The sequence below is a fragment of the Nicotiana sylvestris genome, chromosome 2, assembly GCF_000393655.2.
Source record: "Nicotiana sylvestris chromosome 2, ASM39365v2, whole genome shotgun sequence".
NCBI lineage: Eukaryota > Viridiplantae > Streptophyta > Magnoliopsida > Solanales > Solanaceae > Nicotiana > Nicotiana sylvestris.
This window is the reverse complement of record NC_091058.1, coordinates 50,420,520-50,439,480: the sequence shown is the minus strand read 5'-3', so window position 1 is coordinate 50,439,480 and position 18,961 is coordinate 50,420,520. Positions and strand designations below refer to the sequence as shown.

Below are 18,961 nucleotides of genomic sequence, written 5' to 3'. Positions count from 1 at the left end.
AATTCGAAATAAAATAATTTTCCTTGGTGTGCAATTTTGAGAATTTTTGTGACATTTTTGGATAATTATTTGTATTTGTCTGTGCATGTTTATTTGTTAAATTAATAAAAAATACAAAAATATGTCGCATTTTGCATGTAGGATTTAATTCTACAATTGTTAGTAATTAAGTTTGTTTTACAAAAAAAAAAATGAAAGTCACAAAAATAGGAATATTTTGCATTGTTAGCATTTAATGTCAAATTATGCAATTTTGTTTTAATTGGTGTTTAATTATGTATGATAATTTTTGTTAGGAGTTTAATTAGTATTTTTGGAGTTAATTTAGTTTGTAGCTCAATTTAGAATTTTAGTTTTATCAAAAATAAAAATAAAAAAAAAATAAAAAAGGGCTACAAAACGTTAATATTTGAATTGAGTCTAATATAGTTATTTTGACTATTTTACCTTATTTCGTCGCAAAAGAAAAATTACAAAAAATATATATGTAAATTTTAGCTTATGTATTTCTCATAAACTTGAAAAAAATACAAAAAAAGTACCTTATTTTTATACTTTATATAATTTCGAAAATTATAAAAAATGTAGTTTTATTAATGTTTTGTAGTCATTTTAAACTTAAAAAATATAGAAATAGTACTTTATATTTTTATCGTTGTATAATTTCGAAAATTACAAAAAAAGAAGAGTTATTAGCGTTTTGTAGCCATTTCAATCTTGAAAAATACAAAAAATAGTACTTTATATTTTATCTTTATATAAAAACGAAAATGACAAAAATAGTTTTATTTATGCTTTGTAGCTATTTTAATCTTGAAAAAATACTAAAAAAAAAGAAGAAAGAAATAGTTTTGTTTTAAAAGTTAGTCTTATTTTTGTAATTATTTTGCTTGCATAGGATTAATTGAATAACATCGTGTTTTATTTTCGCGTCCGGACAAAAGAATAATATTTGGGTTCAAACTACCCGTTTTTAAGCCTAATTTTCGGACTTAGCCTATAATAATCCGAGCCCACCACACATGGGGTACACACGTGGGGAACACGGACGGAACACCATACACTGGGAACCCCACCGCGCATGGGGGACACATGTCTTGGACCCCTACACACGTGGGGTCCATGTCCTTTGAACAAAGACAAAACACATGGGGGATGGGAAATTTAAAAGGCTGAAATTTTTTGACAAGGGGGGACAGAACGTGAGAAAAGAAAGGATTGAAAGAATTTTAAAAGCAAACAATTTTTTAAGAAAAGGGAAAGGGACTTACACGTTTGTAAAAAAGGAAAAGAGGGATGCACATGCACAGACCAAAGGAAAAGAAAAGGAGTTTTGCAACTGTTCATCTTCTTCTTCATTTTGAAGAAGAAGAAACGAAACCAAAAAGGCTCACCCCCCCCCCCCCGTCGAGCAGCAGCAACTGCTGCTGCGTCGTTCGCCATCTCCATAACCAACGACCTTACTCCACCACCCGCTGCTGTTCATCACGACCAAACCCAGCCACTGTCACGTCGACCAAGGCAACAGCGAACCTAGCTGCTGCCGCTGCTACTCCTCGACGCCTCACCACCCTCGTCCCTCTATCTAGTCCGCCATGGTCCAAACGACCAGCTTCTGCTTCGTCCCTTTTCAAACGCACACAAACAGTCCGTTCGACCTCCAATAGTTCAACTCCGAGTTCGACTTGGGTTCGTTCAAGTTTTAGATTTTTCTTTCAAGATTATTTAGTTCATTTGATTTATTTTCTGTTAGGGTTTCTTGGTTTTAAGTGTTGTTCGTAATCTTGTTTTGTTCGTTCTATTTTTCGGATTATTGAATCTTTGTTTAAAGTGTTTATTTTTGTAAATCTTGTCTTGTTCATTAGTTCTCCTTCTTCTTCAAGACCTTTTTATTTGGTCAAAGTTTTTCTTCTGTTTGTTTGAGTATGCGTTATAAGCTACCTTCGATTTGAACAACTTCATTGAATAGTTAGTTTATGACTGCTTTGTTTGGACGAGTACAACCCGAATCACTTCTTTGGTTTGTTTTGATACTTGAATCATTTGTGTGAATTTGATTTAAGGATTGGTTGTAGCTGTATAGTAATTTGGTGTAGTATAAATCAGAGAGGTTTAAATACAGATTGTTAAGAGTGAGGGCAAGGCAATAATAATAGGGGATTTTCAGGGGTATTTTTGGGTGTTTAAAATATTTAAAATGTTTAGTGTTAGTAGTCTGCCAGTTGAATATTCAGTGAATAATTAAATTAAGGAATTATTTAATGAAAAGGGAATTAGTAGTGCAGAATACACTCTGTCTGGTATCTTTAAGAGTGGAAAATCAGAAAATAAGCATGGGATTAATGATAAAAGTATATAGATGCACATGGGAGGAAATATACAGGCTGAAAGTGAAAACTTTGAATAAATAATGTTTAGTTCTAGCCTATAAATAAGAGGAGTTGATATAGAGAAGAGGACTGGAAAAAATTCAGAGAGGAAAAAATTTCAGAACTTAAAAGGGAGAAATAGGCTAATTTTTCAGAACAAAAAATCAGTCTTTGAGAGCTAAAAGCTGAAAGTGAGGTCCTTTTCTTTACTACTGAAATCAGAACTTTGTTACTGCCTCTGTGGATTGCGTTTAGTGTTACTGATTTTCAGTTAGGCTTTCCGGGGTTTTTTTTTCCAGTTTGGTTCTGACCATTGTTACACTGGTTATTGTTGGTTTTGTTGCTGTTATTTGCTGTGGGATTCTGTTGCTGTGTTATTGCTGCTGCTGACTCCTCCTTCTTTTGTTCTTGTACTGCCATTTCCAGGTACACAGTTGTACACTCTCGGCTTGAAGCGAAATGAAATATTAATCAGGCTTTGTTCCTGTTGAATTTCCTCCTGTTTAGATTTGTGTTTGAATATAATTTTCCTTTCTTTGTATAAAAATGTAGTTGACTGATTAATGAGTAACGAGGTTGCATAACTTCTTCATCTAATAATGTTAGTTTAAATTAATCAAAGAACAAGTAATCTGTTTTGATATTATTGTGCGTAAATCTCATGTTCCAGTGTTATTAAATAATAGAATATAGAACGGAAGCAATCTCTCTTTGTACAAACTCGATTGCAATTTTCCATTTGCATTAGCCGTAAACTAATAACTAATAAGTTCGACTTTTTCAGCATGTAATTAATTGAGGGATTTCCTTTTATTTTTAGAGACGAACTTAATAGAAGAAATGTAGTCACTATAGGTTTATCCTTTTAAATAAAACGAGACGAGCCTCGCCAAATAAAACACACAGATTGCGGGGCCCTTACAAAAATATATGTGTTAATTATTTAGAGTTCGGGAGGGCCGTTTAGCGAAATTTCATGGCCTTCCCATAATAATAACGCGATAGTCTCTTTAGGCGCGTGTTTAATAGTTTACTTTCTTAAGCTTGGGTGTGCATTTCATGCGACCCAAATCCAAATCCCAAAACATCAAATAAAATGTGTTCCGGATTGTGGGTGCATTTCATGTGACGCAGTCCAAAGACGTGTTTTAAGCGATGTTCACATTCTTTTAAAAATAATAATAATAAAGTGGTAAAAAGTTAAAATTGGCACATCGGTTCATAATTGTATTAAAATCAGATAAATAAGCCGAATATGACAGTTGAGCGACCGTGCTAGAACCACGGAACTCGGGAATGCCTAACACCTTCTCCCGGGTTAACAAAATTCCTTATCCGGATTTCTGGTACGCAGACTGTAATATGGAGTCATTCTTTTCCTCGATTCGGGATTAAAATTGGTGACTTGGGACACCCTAAATCTCCCAAGTGGCGACTCTGAAATAAATAAATAAATCCCGTTTCGATTGTCCTTTAATTGGAAAAAACTCCTTGCACCCTCGCGGGGGCGGAAAAAGGAGGTGTGACAGCTCTGGCGACTCTGCTGGGGATGCAACCCAGAACCACTGGTTCAGGGTTAGAAATCGAGCTTAGAATAAATTGTTATGTTCAGCTTTATCTGATTTTGTTACATGATCTGTGCTTAATGTGCTAACTAATTGCTTTTACCGCTTTGATATTTTGTGAACTGTATATAAACTGTGCCGAAACCCATCTTCTCTATGAGTCTTCTGAATCATGAAGAAGTGTGTACTTCGTACGACTTCTTTTCTGTATAGTGTCAAGTCCCAATTTAGAACGAGGTTTGGATAAGTCGCAAAGCCGGTGAAGCTTCTGTATTCCCGGACTGCCGCATCCTCCTCGGCTCGAGCTGTCCGCTCGGGTAAGCCAGGTCTAGAACAAATACCCAGGTTCTGAACCTAGAATAACTCAACTTCATGCCGGATCCCTAGTAGGAACGCTTATCTGCATCATGTGCATTTTTTACTTAGGGGACTCAACACAGGGGTTGGGTCCGTCTAGGAATAGCAACCTGAAACAGAAAAGACCATCCTGATGCATCCTACTCACTGCTTGTGCATTTATTTGCTTTGAACTTGCATGATGACCGGTTTTGAGTATGGGGAAAAAAAAGAGAAAGAAAGGAAAATAGCAGTGTATAGGGTTACTCTTCTGTTTTGAAAAAATAACAATGTCCAAATATTGGCGAAATTCTGCCGAAATTTTGGGAAAAATGAAAAGAAAAGAAAAAAATATTTTTTATATATAGTTTGTTTCGCTCAAAAAGCAAAAGAAAAAAAATAGAAAAGAGTCCTTTATTTTTAGGTTGAAGAATATGTTGGTCATTTTGTTGAAACTAAAAAATCTTCACTTTGTCTTGTCTTCAAAATGAAAAATGAAAAAGAAGAAAAAGAAAATAGTTTGTCTTGCCATGAAAAATGAAAATAAAAAAAGAGTCTTGTTTTTAAAATGGTTTTATTTATTTATTTATTTAGTTGTTTATGAAAACGCCAAAAATGAAAATAAAAAGAGTCTTGCGTTGAATGTGGTTTTATTATTTGTTGCAATATATATATAAATCCCAAAAGTATTTTTCTTTATTTCCCTTCTAAAAATTTTTTTTAGACCCCCAATTTTCAAGAAAAAAATCCAAAAATATTTTCCATTATTGATGTCTTTAGAAAGTCTTTTTAATTGTTTTGAATAAAAAAAAATATTTTCTTTGAATTTCTTCCAAAAATCCGAAAATATTTTCATCCTTCTTTCAAAATTGAAAAGAAAAGTCAAAATTCAAAAATATTTTTTAGAAGCATTTCTTTCATTGAAAGTAAAATTCCAAAAATATTTTCTTTCTTCTTTAGAAGTTTCTCTTTCAAAATTCAAAAAAAAAACTCTTCTTTATAAGTCTTTCCTTCAAAAATAAATAAAAACAATAATAATAATAAAAAGAAAAAGGGTTAGTTTATTTACTTTACTCATGATTGCCCGAACTACGCGGGTTTGATTCTCATCGAATGTGAGATACGTAGGCAACCCTCATCGGGTCCAACCTCCCCTTTTGCTAAAAATAGCCAAAAATAAATAAATAAATAATAAAAAAAATGTCAAAATTTTAATTTTGTCATGAATAAGTCGGGTGATGTTGTTTTGTCAAAAATAGCCGAATGTTCCCAAAAGGGACGCCGGAGGGCTGACTTTGCATAAAAAGCCACTTTTCGGGTCATGTTTAAGATTTGGTCTAGTGGACCCCTACAGCCTTAAAAATCTTCGTCCCCGAGGCGTTGAAAGGCCGTGTTTGCAATGTTGAGTTTTCTATTTTTGAAAAATGATAAAAAGAGTCATAAATAAGTCGGGTGATGTTGTTTTTGTCAAAAAATAGCCGAATGTTCCCGAAAGGGACGCCGGAAGGCTGACTTTGTATAAACAGCCACCTTGGGTCATTTTTTAGGAATTTTGGTCCAATTGACCCACACAGCCTTAAAAATCTTCATCCTCGAGGCGCTGAAGGGCCGTGTTTGCAACACCACATTTTCATTGTAATTTGAAAAAAAAAGAGTCAGCGGTCAGGTGAACAACGTCTGGATTTTTAGTCAAAAATAAGCCAAGCCAGCTTCGGCCGCGTCTTAAACCGTTCTTGCCGAAATAGCCTCAGAGTATCTTTCAGTTGTCGAAAGGTTATTTTCGTAAAAGAACGGACAAGTTTGTAAAGTGTCATAAAATAATCCTCCCCGGCCTCAAAATTCATGAGAAATTGGGAAGGGGCCACGTTTGCAAAAATAACCGTTCGGTTGCATTTGTCAAACGGAGAAAGGAAGCTGGCCATTTGTTTTTGGAGTTTGTAAATCTTTTAATTAGAATATGTGGGTTGTTTGGTTTTCGAGTTTGTAGGTCATCTTCAAACCTTTGAAACCCAGTTTGTTTTAATATGAAAATTTAAAAAATGTTTATTATTGTTTATCTTTTATTGGTCCGAACTACGCAAGGCCTGATTCATGCGGGGTCATGATACGTAGGCAATCTCCATAAGATTCGACCACCACTGAAAAAGAAAAAAAAGAGAAATAAAAATAAAGGAAAGCGCGAGTACATCGCATCTCTGATAGAACGATTTAACTGCTTAGGTGCATTGCATCTCTGATATATGATTGTCTGTCAAATGCCCTAACACTAACTTGATGGTTTCCCTTTGCTGTGTTCATATATAGAAAAGTGGTTGGTTGTGGTAACTCCTCCCTGCAAAGCAAATGACACAGAACCTCAGAACAGAGTGGCTCGGTACTGATGACCGACAACAATTGGTCGAACGGAACAACGGGTTGGTAGAAGAAGTGAAAATGCTGAGACAACATGTGGCAGACATGTATCAGACATGGATAACTGGGAAAACACCGCCCCCTCCACCACCAAGCCTCTTGAACTCTGTCATTTCCCAAGCACCCAACACCATAAAGGAAGATCCCCCATACTCTCCATCCCAACCCACTTATGGCAGCTTTCCCAGCTACCCGAGTAGCTCCATCACTCATCAACACTACTCCCCTCCCCAACGCTACTATTCTCCACGAGATTCCCAAGGACGGACTTCACTGTCCAAATACCCAACTCCATAGAAGGCCTATCCACCCTCACAAGCCTACCAGAAGCCCCCTGGATCAGGTTTCCGGCCCAATCAAGCATTTAGGAACGAGAGGTTACTGAAACGAGGAAAGGCTCTCACCCCTATCGGAGTATCTTATGCTAGTCTGTTTGAAAGGCTAAGGCATGCTGGTTTGATTGAGCCACTCCCCGCATGTACTCCAAATCCACGTGCAAGGAACTTTGATCCGGCAACACGATGCGCATACCACTCCAATGTCAGAGGACATAGCATTGAAGACTGTCATTCCTTGAAAAAGGAAATAGAAAGAATGATTCAGGGAGAGGCAATTGTGATCAATGACAGTGACATGGAGCACGTGAATCCTCTTGAGAGCTCGCTGACCAAGGTTGATGATGTTGAAGCTGGTAACGGTTTTGGCAGTATTGACGCAAAGCTCAGTGGCTAAGATGCCAGGTTTAATAATTGGGAGGGCGCTTCGTTCCTTGGTTATCAAAAGAGAAGTTTTTGATGGTTTATTTTGTTGTCATTTCTGTTGACCGGATTATTCTTAGGGTTGTGTCAAACTTTCTTATCTTTCCATTTGTCATAGCGGTTTGTTTAAGTTTTGTCCAGTTTGTTTTTTGGGTTTTGTTCTGGTTTGTTTTGTTTTGTTATTCAAACCATTTCACCGGTAGTCTAATGCAAAATCCGGTCTTTTATTATTTCCAGTCATTTTTTTGTTTAGTCCTTTTATCATTTTTGTTCAATGCCGATTCTAGTGACATGACATGCGCACACAGTTCGGGGCCAATCTTAAAAGTTAATCATAAAACCCTGGAGAGGTGATTAGAACATTTAAAGAAAATAAGGACGGTTTGAGATTATTCAGAGCTCGAGTCATATGGAACTGGGGCAAGTAAAACATAAAGAAAACCATTAAAAGCAAGATTCGCCAAATTGACATAAGGGTCTTCATGATAATGAGAAGTGAGAGTGTCGCCCAACGGTGCTTTAGAAATGACAAATGAAAAAGCAAATGTGTGAATATAATTGTCAAGTCTAGCACCATCAGAAGAGGCTACAAATCTTTGTTTAATTGTGTTGTTTGCACTTGGCATGTTTTGAAGACTGGAATGACGAAGGCATTTTGTTCTGCTATAAACACTTTATCCTTCGTTACCCCTTTTGAGCCTTATTTATTTTCTTTCATACCCCTCGTTCGGAATCAGTAGCAACGACTAGAAAACGCAAGCATGGCAGGGAAACAAAAGAAAAAAAACAAAAAAAAAAGAGAAAAAAAGGGAAAAAGAGAAAAGAAGAGAAAAATGATAACAAAGAAAAAAAACAAAAGAAAGTCAGAAGAAAACGGAGGAATTGGGAACTACGTTTGACCTGATTCCTCAAAAAGGATACGTAGGCGCCTCACGGCTCGGTCATAGTGTGCATAATGTGCATAGTGTAACATAGTGTAAAGCAAAAAAATAAAAATCCCCAAGCAAGAAACTGGGGCAAAAGTTGTGCTTGATGTAAAGAAAGCCGGTTCCGAAGGTTGTAATTTTGAACCCCAAATTGATTTGTTTTTTAGCCTTTAAAACCCTTTCTTTCTAGCCTATCCAAAAACCCACATTATGGTCCACTCTGTTCCACAGCAGAAAGGGCTCTAATCTCCAGCAGAGAGAGTCATACCGGCAACACTCCAAATCCCCAGCTGGAAAGTGATACAAATGAGAGAGTCTTATCGGTGAAAATCTTTACGGACACCGTAAGGCGATGAAAGCTGAGAGAAAAACCAAAATATGAGAGAGGCTTGATAGTGAAAACCCTTCGGGCACTACAAGTCGAATAATATTGAGAATCAGATGGGGAATCGCCAATTGAAGGTCTTGAAAGACGATTGACGGCGGAGGATAGGCCGCAGGTGCATGTCATGACCATTAGAGTCGGTATCTGCGTTTGATAGGTTTTTATTTATAGTTTCTTTTGTTAAAGAGTCATATTTTTCCTTTGTCTTTTTATTCTGTTCCCTTTTATCTTTTCCTTTCATAGAAAAATACCCCAGTAGAGTCTGTTTGGTCAGAACAAGTGAGAATTGACTTCAAAATATGCCATCAGCTTTACAATTATGCAAGATGAGATCTGGCTAGTACATCCAAGTGGTATAGTCAGCAAGGAACAAGCGCGAGGCCAGTGTCAAGAAAGATATCCCCAGCAAAAGGGATTTGACAAAAGGATTGACGATTGTCAAGAGGGATACCCTTGCCGAAATCAAAGGTTATAAACCTCAGGGCCAAGGCCCGTGAACAAAGCAAGGAAAGTAGTGAGCATAATTTGGGAAATTCATACTAGACTAAAAGGTCGGGAAAATGCCAGTTTCCGAGCTATGCCACAAAAGAAGAGGAATATCCCTAGCAGGAAGGGATTATCCCCAGCAAATAATATCATCCCCAACAAGTTGTGGAACGCAAAGCAAGGAAAGAGAAAGGGAAAAAGCCATCCTAGTAGGAGTATCATAACCAACCACCATGTTTTAAACTAACAAATTTTGTTTGATTTGAAACAAGTAAAGGAAATGGCATTGATGCCAGAAATGCATGCCACAAGGGATATTATCAAACTGGGGCAGAAAATTTTCCTTCCATTTAGAAAATTTTCTGAAAGTCAGGTACCCATTCGGGGAAGAATAAAGATAACGCCAGTCTCAAGGGAAGTGGTCTTAGAACCAGTGTTGCCCCCAACATAATAAGTTTCAATGGAGGAAGTTGTTCCCCAGCAAAGGGATGAAACTTGAGCTTAGAAAAAGCAAGAGGCCAGCATCATTCCCAACAGCCTTCCGAAGAGTGAAGCACTAGTTCTAAAGGAATCAGAATCCCCCAGCAGTGTTATCCTCGACAACGTTATCCCCAGCTGATAACATTCTATCCCCCAACAGGTAAGTAAATAATTCCCCAACAGTGTTATCCCCAGCAGTTTCGAGGAGTCCAACACAAGTTTGGTGAAAAATCGGTATCCTCAGCGGTTCCTTTCGGGGAAAGGCAAAACGAGTCTTAAGGGAGTTAGTCTTCGAAGGAAGAAGCTATGCAAAAAAAAAAAAGGGGGGGGGGAGTAGTTTGCAGAGGAATGAAACATCCTACTTCAAAGGAAGTAATTTTGGAAGGAGTAAGATAACATATTTACTCAGCAGAGTTATCCTCAGCAGTGTTATCCCCAGCGGATCATCGAGATGTAGAAGCATCCTCGACAGAGTTTCGACCAAGTTTCAAGAGGGTCGGACAACCCAGAGTGGGTAAGGAAGAAAAGGAAAATTCATCCCCAGCAAAATAAAGGGAAGACAACACAGGTAAGTAAATAATTCAGGAATAAGGAAATGGTTCACGCATAGGAGACGCACTTCCTAAGTTTGTTTTTACCCATAGGAGATGCATTTCCTCCTAAGTTTGTTTTTACCCCTAGGAGACGCACTTCCTAAGTTTGTTTTTACCCATAGGAGATGCATTTCCTCCTAAGTTTGTTTTTACCCATAGGAGATGCATTTCCTCCTAAGTTTGTTTTTACCCCTAGGAGACGCACTTCCTAAGTTTGTTTTTACCCATAGGAGATGCATTTCCTCCTAAGTTTGTTTTTACCCATAGGAGATGCATTTCCTCCTAAGTTTATTTTTACCCATAGGAGATGCATTTCCTCCTAAGTTTGTTTTTACCCCTAGGAGACGCACTTCCTAAGTTTGTTTTTACCCATAGGAGATGCATTTCCTCCTAAGTTTGTTTTACCCATAGGAATGACATTTTATTTTAAAAGTTGTTTGTTTGAAGGTAGGCGCCCACCTGTATAACGAGAGGAATATTTTTATGTCTTAGTTTAAATAGGCGTCCACCTGCATAACAAGAGGAATATTTTTATGTCTTAGTTTAAATAGGCGCCCACCTGTATAATAAGAGGAATATTTTTATGTCTTAGTTTAAATAGGCGCCTACCTGTATAATGCGGGAATACATTTCTGTTCTAGGTCGCCCACCAGTATAATGCGGGAATACATTTCTGTTCTAGGTCGCCCACCAGTATAATGCGGGAATACATTTCTGTCTTTTCATTTCTGTTCTAGGTCGCCCACCAGTATAATGCGGGAATACATTTCTGTTCTAGGTCGCCCACCAGTATAATGCGGGAATACATTTCTGTCTTTTCATTTTTGTTCTAGGTCGCCCACCAGTATAATGCGGGAATACATTTCTGTTCTAGGTCGCCCACCAGTATAATGCGGGAATACATTTCTGTCTTTACATTTCTGTCCTAGGTTGCCCACCAGTATAAAACGGGAATACATTTCTGTATTCTCACATAGTCCACCGCCACAAGAATGTAAGTGTTCTCACAAGTGCTAACAAATGGGCCCATGAAATCAATGCCCCATACATCAAAAATATCAGCCTCAAGGATGGTATTGAGAGGCATCTCATCTTTTTTCGAAATTCCACCCGCTCTCTGGCACTCGTCGCATCTCTTCACAAAATCACCCGCATCTTTGAACAAAGTTGGATAATAAAACCCACAACTAAGAACTTTAGAAGCCGTCCTCACCCTACCATGATGGCCACCATAGGGAGAGGAATGACAAGCCTCCAAAATACTCAATTGCTCTTCCTCCGGGACACACCTTCAGATCACACCATCCGTGTAAATTTTGAAGAAGTACGACTCATCCCAATAGAAATCCAAACTATCCCGCTTGACCTTCTTCCTTTGGTTAGAAGAGAGCTCACACGGGATTATTCCGATCACAAGGTAATTAGCAACATCGGCAAACCATGGCATAAGTTGCTCGTCGGGAAATGAGTCATTGATATCTAGGCCATCACAAGTCCTCCCCTCCTCCTCCAAACGGGACAAGTGGTCCACCACTTGTTTCTCACTACCCTTCCGGTCCACAATTTCTAGATCAAATTACTGGAGTAGTAACACCCATCGCATCAACCTTGCCTTGGAGTCTTTCTTTGTCATCAAGTACCTAAGGGCGGCATGATCGGTGTGCACTATGACCTTGGCCCCCATAAGATACGGTCGAAACTTTTCCATTGCAAACACTATGACCAACAACTCTTTCTCGGTAACTGTGTAGTTCCTTTGAGCCTCATTCATGGTCTTGCTTGCGTAGTACACCAGATGAAACACTTTGTTAAGCTTTTGACCCAAAATAGTCCTAACTGCAACGTCACTTGAGTCACACATGAGCTCGAAAGGCAAGCTTTAATTTGGTGCGTTAATGATAGGGGTAGTGGTCAACTTAACCTTGAGAAGCTCAAATGCTTGCATACATCACTCATAAAACACACACATTGGCATCTTTTTCTAGTAACATGCACAAGGGGTTTACCGCCTTCGAAAAGGCTTTTATAAACCTCCGGTAGAACCCCACGTGCCCAAGAAAACTCCTCACCCCTTTTATAAAAGTGGGGGGAGGAAGCCTTGAAATCACATCTATCTTGGCTTTGTCAAATTTAATCCTGTGCTTTGAAATTTTGTGGCCCAATACTATGCCCTCCTCAACCATGAAGTGGCATTTTTCCCAATTAAGTACGAGATTTATGTCTTCACATCAGGCCAAAACTCTATCCATATTCCCAAACACTCTTCAAATGAATCACCAACCACAATGAAATCGTCCATGAAGACCTCCAAAATATCTTCCACCATGTCGGTGAAAATAGCCATCATGCATCGTTGGAATGTCGCTGGGGCATTACACAACCCGAACGACATCCGGGAGAAAGCGAAGGTGCCATATGGACTGGTAAATGTGGTCTTCTCCTGGTCCTTCAGAGAGATTAAGATTTGATTATATCCCGAGTATCCATCCAAAAAGCAATAAAAGGCATGCCCCACAAGGCAATCAAGCATTTGGTCAAGGAATGTCAATGGGAAGTGATCCTTGCGGGTCACCTTGTTCAGCTTCCAGTAGTCCATGCATACCCTCCATCCGGTAACTGTCTGAGTGGGAATAAGTTTATTGTTGTCATTTGTCACCACAATCATACCACCCTTTTTCGGTACACACTGCACCAGAGAATTCCATGGGCTATCGGAAATAGGGTACACAACCCCGGCATCTAACCACTTTATCACTTCTTTCTTCACCACTTCTTGCATTGCTTCGTTCAATCTCCTTTGATGTTCCAAGGAAGGTTTTGCATCCTCCTCCAAAATAATCTTGTGCATACAGAATGCAGGGCTTATTCCCCGAATATCAGCTAAAGTCCATCCAATTGCCCTTTTTCTCTTTTGAAGCACCGCCAATGTGGCATCAACCTGCATGTTAGTAAGGCAAGAAGAAAGAATAACTGGCAAAGTAGAATCTGAGCCTAAGAATTCATACCTGAGGTGTGGAGAAAGTGGTTTCAACTCCAACACCGGAGGCTCCTCAATTGAAGGTTTGGTTGGTGGAGGTTTTCTATTCTTGAGATCCAGAGACAATTTTCTAGGCTCATAAGAATAAAAGCCCATTCCATGTAAAGCATTCACGCACTCCACTCGGTTTGCATCCTCATTGACATCAAGATTCAACAAAACGGCCTCCAATGGGTCCTCCACATTAATCATTGCTCTTGTGTCATCAATTATCACAACTGTGACGAGGTCAACAAATGACCACACCTCGGTACTGTTGGGCTGCTTCATAGACTTGCACATATGAAAGACAACATTTTCATCATCCATCCGGAAGGTGAGTTCTCTTGCTTCCACATATACCAATGCCTTCCCCATAGCTAAGAAAGGTCTGCCTAAAATGATAGGAACTTTATAGTCCACCTCACAATCCAAGATCACAAAATCAGCTAGCAAGATAAATTTGTTCACCCGGACAAGCACATCATCAATAATACACAAGGGTCTCTTCATCGATCTATCCTCCATTTATAACCTCATGGAAGTCGGCCTAGATTGCCCAATACCCAAAGTTTTGAAAAACGAGGAGGGCATCAAATTGATGCTAGCTCCCAAATCACATAGAGCCTTGGCAAAGTCCGTACTCCCAATGGTGCAAGGAATGGTGAAAGCATCGGGATCTTCAAGCTTCGGGGCCATCGAATGCACTATAGCACTAACTTGGTGAGTCATCTTTATAGTTTCACAATCCATAGAACGCTTCTTTGTGACCATGTCCTTCATGAATTTTGCATAGCCCGGTATTTGTTCAAGTGCCTCCACCAAAGGCACGTTAATGGACAAGCTCTTCATCATATCAATGAACTTTTTGAACTGATTATCATTTCTCTGCTTGCGAGCCTTTGAGGATAAGGTGGAGGTGGCCTTGGCAAAGGAGCCTTGGCTTTTGGTACAACCGGCTCCGACATGTCAATTATGTGTTCCCTAGATGGGTTCATATCATTTTGAGTTTCCACCTCGACATCTTGAATATCAATCCTCACTTCATTGTTCACATTTTCATCAACCACATCTTCAACTACCACAGGGACTTCCTCTTCTTGCAACTCAACATCATTATCCACAACTTGCTTTTGCTTAGAGGCAGTCACATCACCGCCTCTCCCACTTCTTGTTGTAACCACCATAACATAATTGTTCCTACCCTTTGTGTTCACTACCGTATCACTTGTTAGAGCACCCTTAGGGCGAGTGTTTAAAGACTGAGAGATTTGGCCCATTTATACCTCCAAGTTTCTGAATGAGGTATTGTGGGACGCCAACTGTGCATCAGAATCCGCATTATTCTTCATCATCTGTTCAAACATCATTTCAATTCTACCCAAATCATTGCCAGAAGAACTAGGACCTTAAGAAGGGAAATGGGGTGGATTGTTCGGTTGTTGGTACATTGGGGGCCTTTGAAAGCCTTGCCCCCGATTTCCTTGGTTCTCATTGTTCCATCCACCTTGATTGTTATTGTTTCCCCAATTGTTGTTATTACCATTCCAATTCCCTTGGTTGCCTTGATTGTTGTTCTGATTCCCCCAGTTGTTGTTTTGATTGTTATTCCCCCAATTACCACTATTTTGTTGTTGATTGCCCCAATTGCCTTGAGGTATCCACTGATGTTGATTTGAAGAGTTGCCCCGTTGGCCTTGATAGTTATTTACATATTGAACCTCTTCACTTTGTTCATCATAGCCATTGTTTTGAAACCCATCACAATCATCATCAAATTGCTCAGAATTCCCTTGATTTTGTTGCCTCATTTGCCTTCTCTTGTTGACAAGCATATTAACACCCTCCATGGCATTCACTTGGCAAGGATTCTAAACTTGTTGCAACTGCGCCTTAGCCAATTGGTTCATAGTAGTAGTAAGCTCAACAATCGCTTGCCCGTGATCATGTAATTCCTTGTGCAAATTAGTGACTGTGGGGTCACCTTGAGGCACATTTGCTCTACTCTTCCATGTTGAAGAAGTGTCCGCCATCTCATCAAGTATATCACATGTCTCATCATATGACATCTTCATAAAATTTCCCCCGGCCAATTGGTTCACTATGCATTGATTTGTAGTATTTATGCCCCGGTAGAAGGTTTGTTGGATCATATCCTCGGTCATGTCATTATTGGGGAATTCCTTCACCATCGTCCTATACCGCTCCCAAATCTCATGCAAAGGTTCCGTGGGCTCTTGCTTGAAGGCCAATATCTCATCTCGAAGTGCCGCCATATGCCCGAGTGAGAAACATTTAGCAATAAACTAGTCCGCCAACTCATCCCAAGTTGTGATGGAATGGTTGGGAAGTCTCTCGAGCCAATCTAATGCCTTCCCCCAAAGTGAGAACGGGAAAAGTCTAAACCTAAGAGCATCCTCGGACACATTCGTCTGCTTGCTCCCCCAACATGTATCCACGAAACCCTTAAGATATTTGTACACATTTTGCTTTGCATTGCCCGTAAAATACCCACGCTGCTCAAGTAAGGTCAATATCACAATGGTTATCTGAAAATTGCCCGCCCGGATTCAGGGTGGGACAATAACACTTACATAGCCTTGGTTCGAGAGTACTCTGGGAGCTACTCTTGGCGGTGGCAGAGGAGGGTCTGGATTATTGTTGTTTTCATTTGCATTGGCCTGGCGGCCTCTACCTTGTCCTTGAGGTACAAGAGGCACCTCATCATCTCCACCATCATCTACCTCCTCTCCCGCAATCACGTTTCTAAGAGGGTCATTAGCATTGTTCGCTGCCATTTTAGTACCTGAGTAGTGACACAAACAAATTATAAACAAAGAAGGAAAGAAGAACAATACACAAAACTAACTAAATAGATAGCCAAAACCGCTAGCTCCCCGGTAACGGTGCCAAAAAGTGATTTCTTCCAACTCCGCACTACAAATAAGTAGCCGAGAGGGTCGCAGTAGCTTTTACCCGATTTTGGGTTGGGATAGATATCCACAGAGAGCTAGAATTGGAGTCAAGTATCTATTTAGTTTAGGAATGCATATATGTTCCAAATTACACTTCTCATCATTTTTGGAGTTTTTTTTTATAATTCTACTTGTACCAAACTAAAAATTATAAATTAAGCTAAGAGTTAAATGCTACGGGTTGTTCAAATAGTTTAAAGGGCACTAGGGTAGTGACATCCGCCTAGGTGGTCAATTGACGGGTACTTGAAACTAAGGCACAATTAACATGATTGGGGAGTATGATATAACCGTTGCACTACTTGACCCACTCTATACCTCTCGGTGGTTCAAGTGATTTTGCCCAATTGACTTTCTCAAGACCAATTGGGTATGCAAATTTTCACAAGCAACTAGGGTTCAAGTCGGGTATTACTCTCTCGAGGTTTAACCCTTTAATTGGGGTATCAATCTCTTGAGTATGCCCCAATTCCTTGTTGGATCAATTTCAGAGACTTAGGCTCTCTATCTCAAGTAGAGCCCTAGTCAACTAAACACAAACTAGTGTTTGCAACCACTAATTCAGCAATTAACCATGAAATTGACCCAAATATCAAACACCCATAGTCAATTTAGCCCTAAAATACAAGACCCATCAATTGCTCACACTAGGCTTGAGCCACAACCCTAGCTAATGGGTCTAGATACTCATATTCAAAGAATAAAAACAAGAAATAGACGAAGATATACAAATATTAATTAATTTCTAAGTTAAATACAAAGATTCAATGATGAAGTGTAGTTAAAGTTGCCCAAAATAGCTAAGAAAAGTCAACCCACGAGCGCAGCTATGCTATTACAATATCTGATACCCTAAAAATGGAAAAAGAATCTATTTATACTAAGCTAAAAAATCTGGACAAAATGCCCCTGCGGGGTTAGTGTGGACCGAACAAAATGGTGTGCGGCCGCACTAGGGCTCTGAACTTGAAGATCTGACTCTCTGAACTCGGGCTCCGCGGACCGCACAGAATGGACTGCGGCCGCGGATGCTTCTAGTGCGGTCCGCACAGAATGGACTACGGACCGCATTGACTTGAAAGCTCTAACTTGGCACTCCTCTGAATCTCAGCTCTGCGGACCACACAAAATGGTAGTGCGGCCGCATTGCCTTCAATGCGGACCGCACAAAACCTAGTATGCCGCACTGCCTCTTAGCTTAGAAATCCTGCTCTCTGAATCTCCCAGTGCGAACCGCATAAAATGTAGTGCGGGCGCACTGGCCTTATTTTGCCTGAGCTTTATCTTGTCTTGGTACTTATGCAGGTTTCACTCCTTTTGAGCTGATCTTTAACATTTTGTCACTTTGTTGATCAAACCTGCAATAAAACACAGTTTGTGGCCTTTCGGGAATATTTTGTATGAATTTTTAATCAAAGCATAAGCAAGAAGGAGTATAAAATGCATCAAAATCCCTAGTTATCAGTGGCCGAGATCTGCTTAAAGACGAAGACTGAGTACATAAAGCGACTATCCCGGATAGAGAAACTTGAAGAGATCCATGCCCGAGGTTTTGACCTATCGGCCGAGATTGAAGAATCTAGGAGGCTCGAGGCCGAGGTAAAGGAGCTCTACGAGCCTGAGGGTCCCGAAGGCTCTGAGGGTTCTGAGGGCTTCGACGGTTCTGGCGATGAGTCGGGCCCCTATGAAGACCAGGCATAGATGCCTTAGTATTTTTCCAGTTTTTCCTTATGTATTTTTTTGTTTATTTTGAGGTTGTTCTATTTGGCCTTTGTAAATATATTTTGGGGTATATAAATTTTTTCCCTATCTGGCAATACCGTGTCTTTACTTTTCCAGCATCTTCTTGTAATTTCTATTTGTGTATTGTCTAATAAGATGTAGTTTAAGAACATCCATTTTTCGAAGGTTCGAATGGAACCCGACTTCGATGCAACTTTGGTTTACTTGTGGCTTCAACCCTCGATGAGACCGAAGGTTTTTAAGATGCTTAAGTGTTTTTAAACGATGTTTTTGCCTAGGGTAACTATTTAGTAGTTTTAAATTTCGTAGGGCCTTTCTTTCATGTTACGGACTTCGGACGTCTCTGAGCCATTTTTAGGGTGGCCGTAGCCTTTTATATTTGGGCACCGCCTAATGGGTTTAGTACCTCTGGGATTAGGTAGCACAGGTCGTCCGAATTTATATCAGGCGATAGTCCTCTAGTAAGGGTAGCCCATGGGCTTTAGGATCCAGGATCGAAGAAACAAAATGCGCAGTAATAAAGTGTAAGGGAAGTAGAAATTTCTTTTATTGCTTAGTATGCAAAGTACACGATCGAACGCATAAAAACTTGTGCCATGGCTAGAGTGGACTATGCATGCATGGTTTATACGACCGTTTGGCTCTTTCAATGAATCCAAACCACCAAGCCTTATCTATTAGCACATAAAATATTCTCTTTCTCTTGCTAAAGCTCTTAATCTGAAGGTAATGGCCCCCAGTATTCGAGGACGAACTCGTGAGGGCTCGGATACTATTGACCCAAAGCAAACAATCATTGATTCTGGTTTGAAATCAGTCTTCAATTCTAAGGTAGCACGTCTTACTGTTACCTCGTTAAAAACCTTGCTGGAAAACCCACTTCAGGACAAAATCGGTTCAAGGAAAAAAAGAGGGCA

The 18,961-nt window shown here is 39.6% G+C and overlaps 1 long non-coding RNA gene across 1 annotated transcript; it reads left to right on the top strand.

Moving 5' to 3' along the window:
• The first annotated feature begins 1,362 nt into the window (after positions 1–1,362).
• Positions 1,363–2,953, top strand: LOC138886320 (uncharacterized). Its single transcript, XR_011404990.1, has 2 exons — positions 1,363–1,689; positions 2,796–2,953. It is a non-coding gene; the product is annotated as an uncharacterized lncRNA (long non-coding RNA).
• The last annotated feature ends 16,008 nt before the right edge of the window (positions 2,954–18,961 follow it).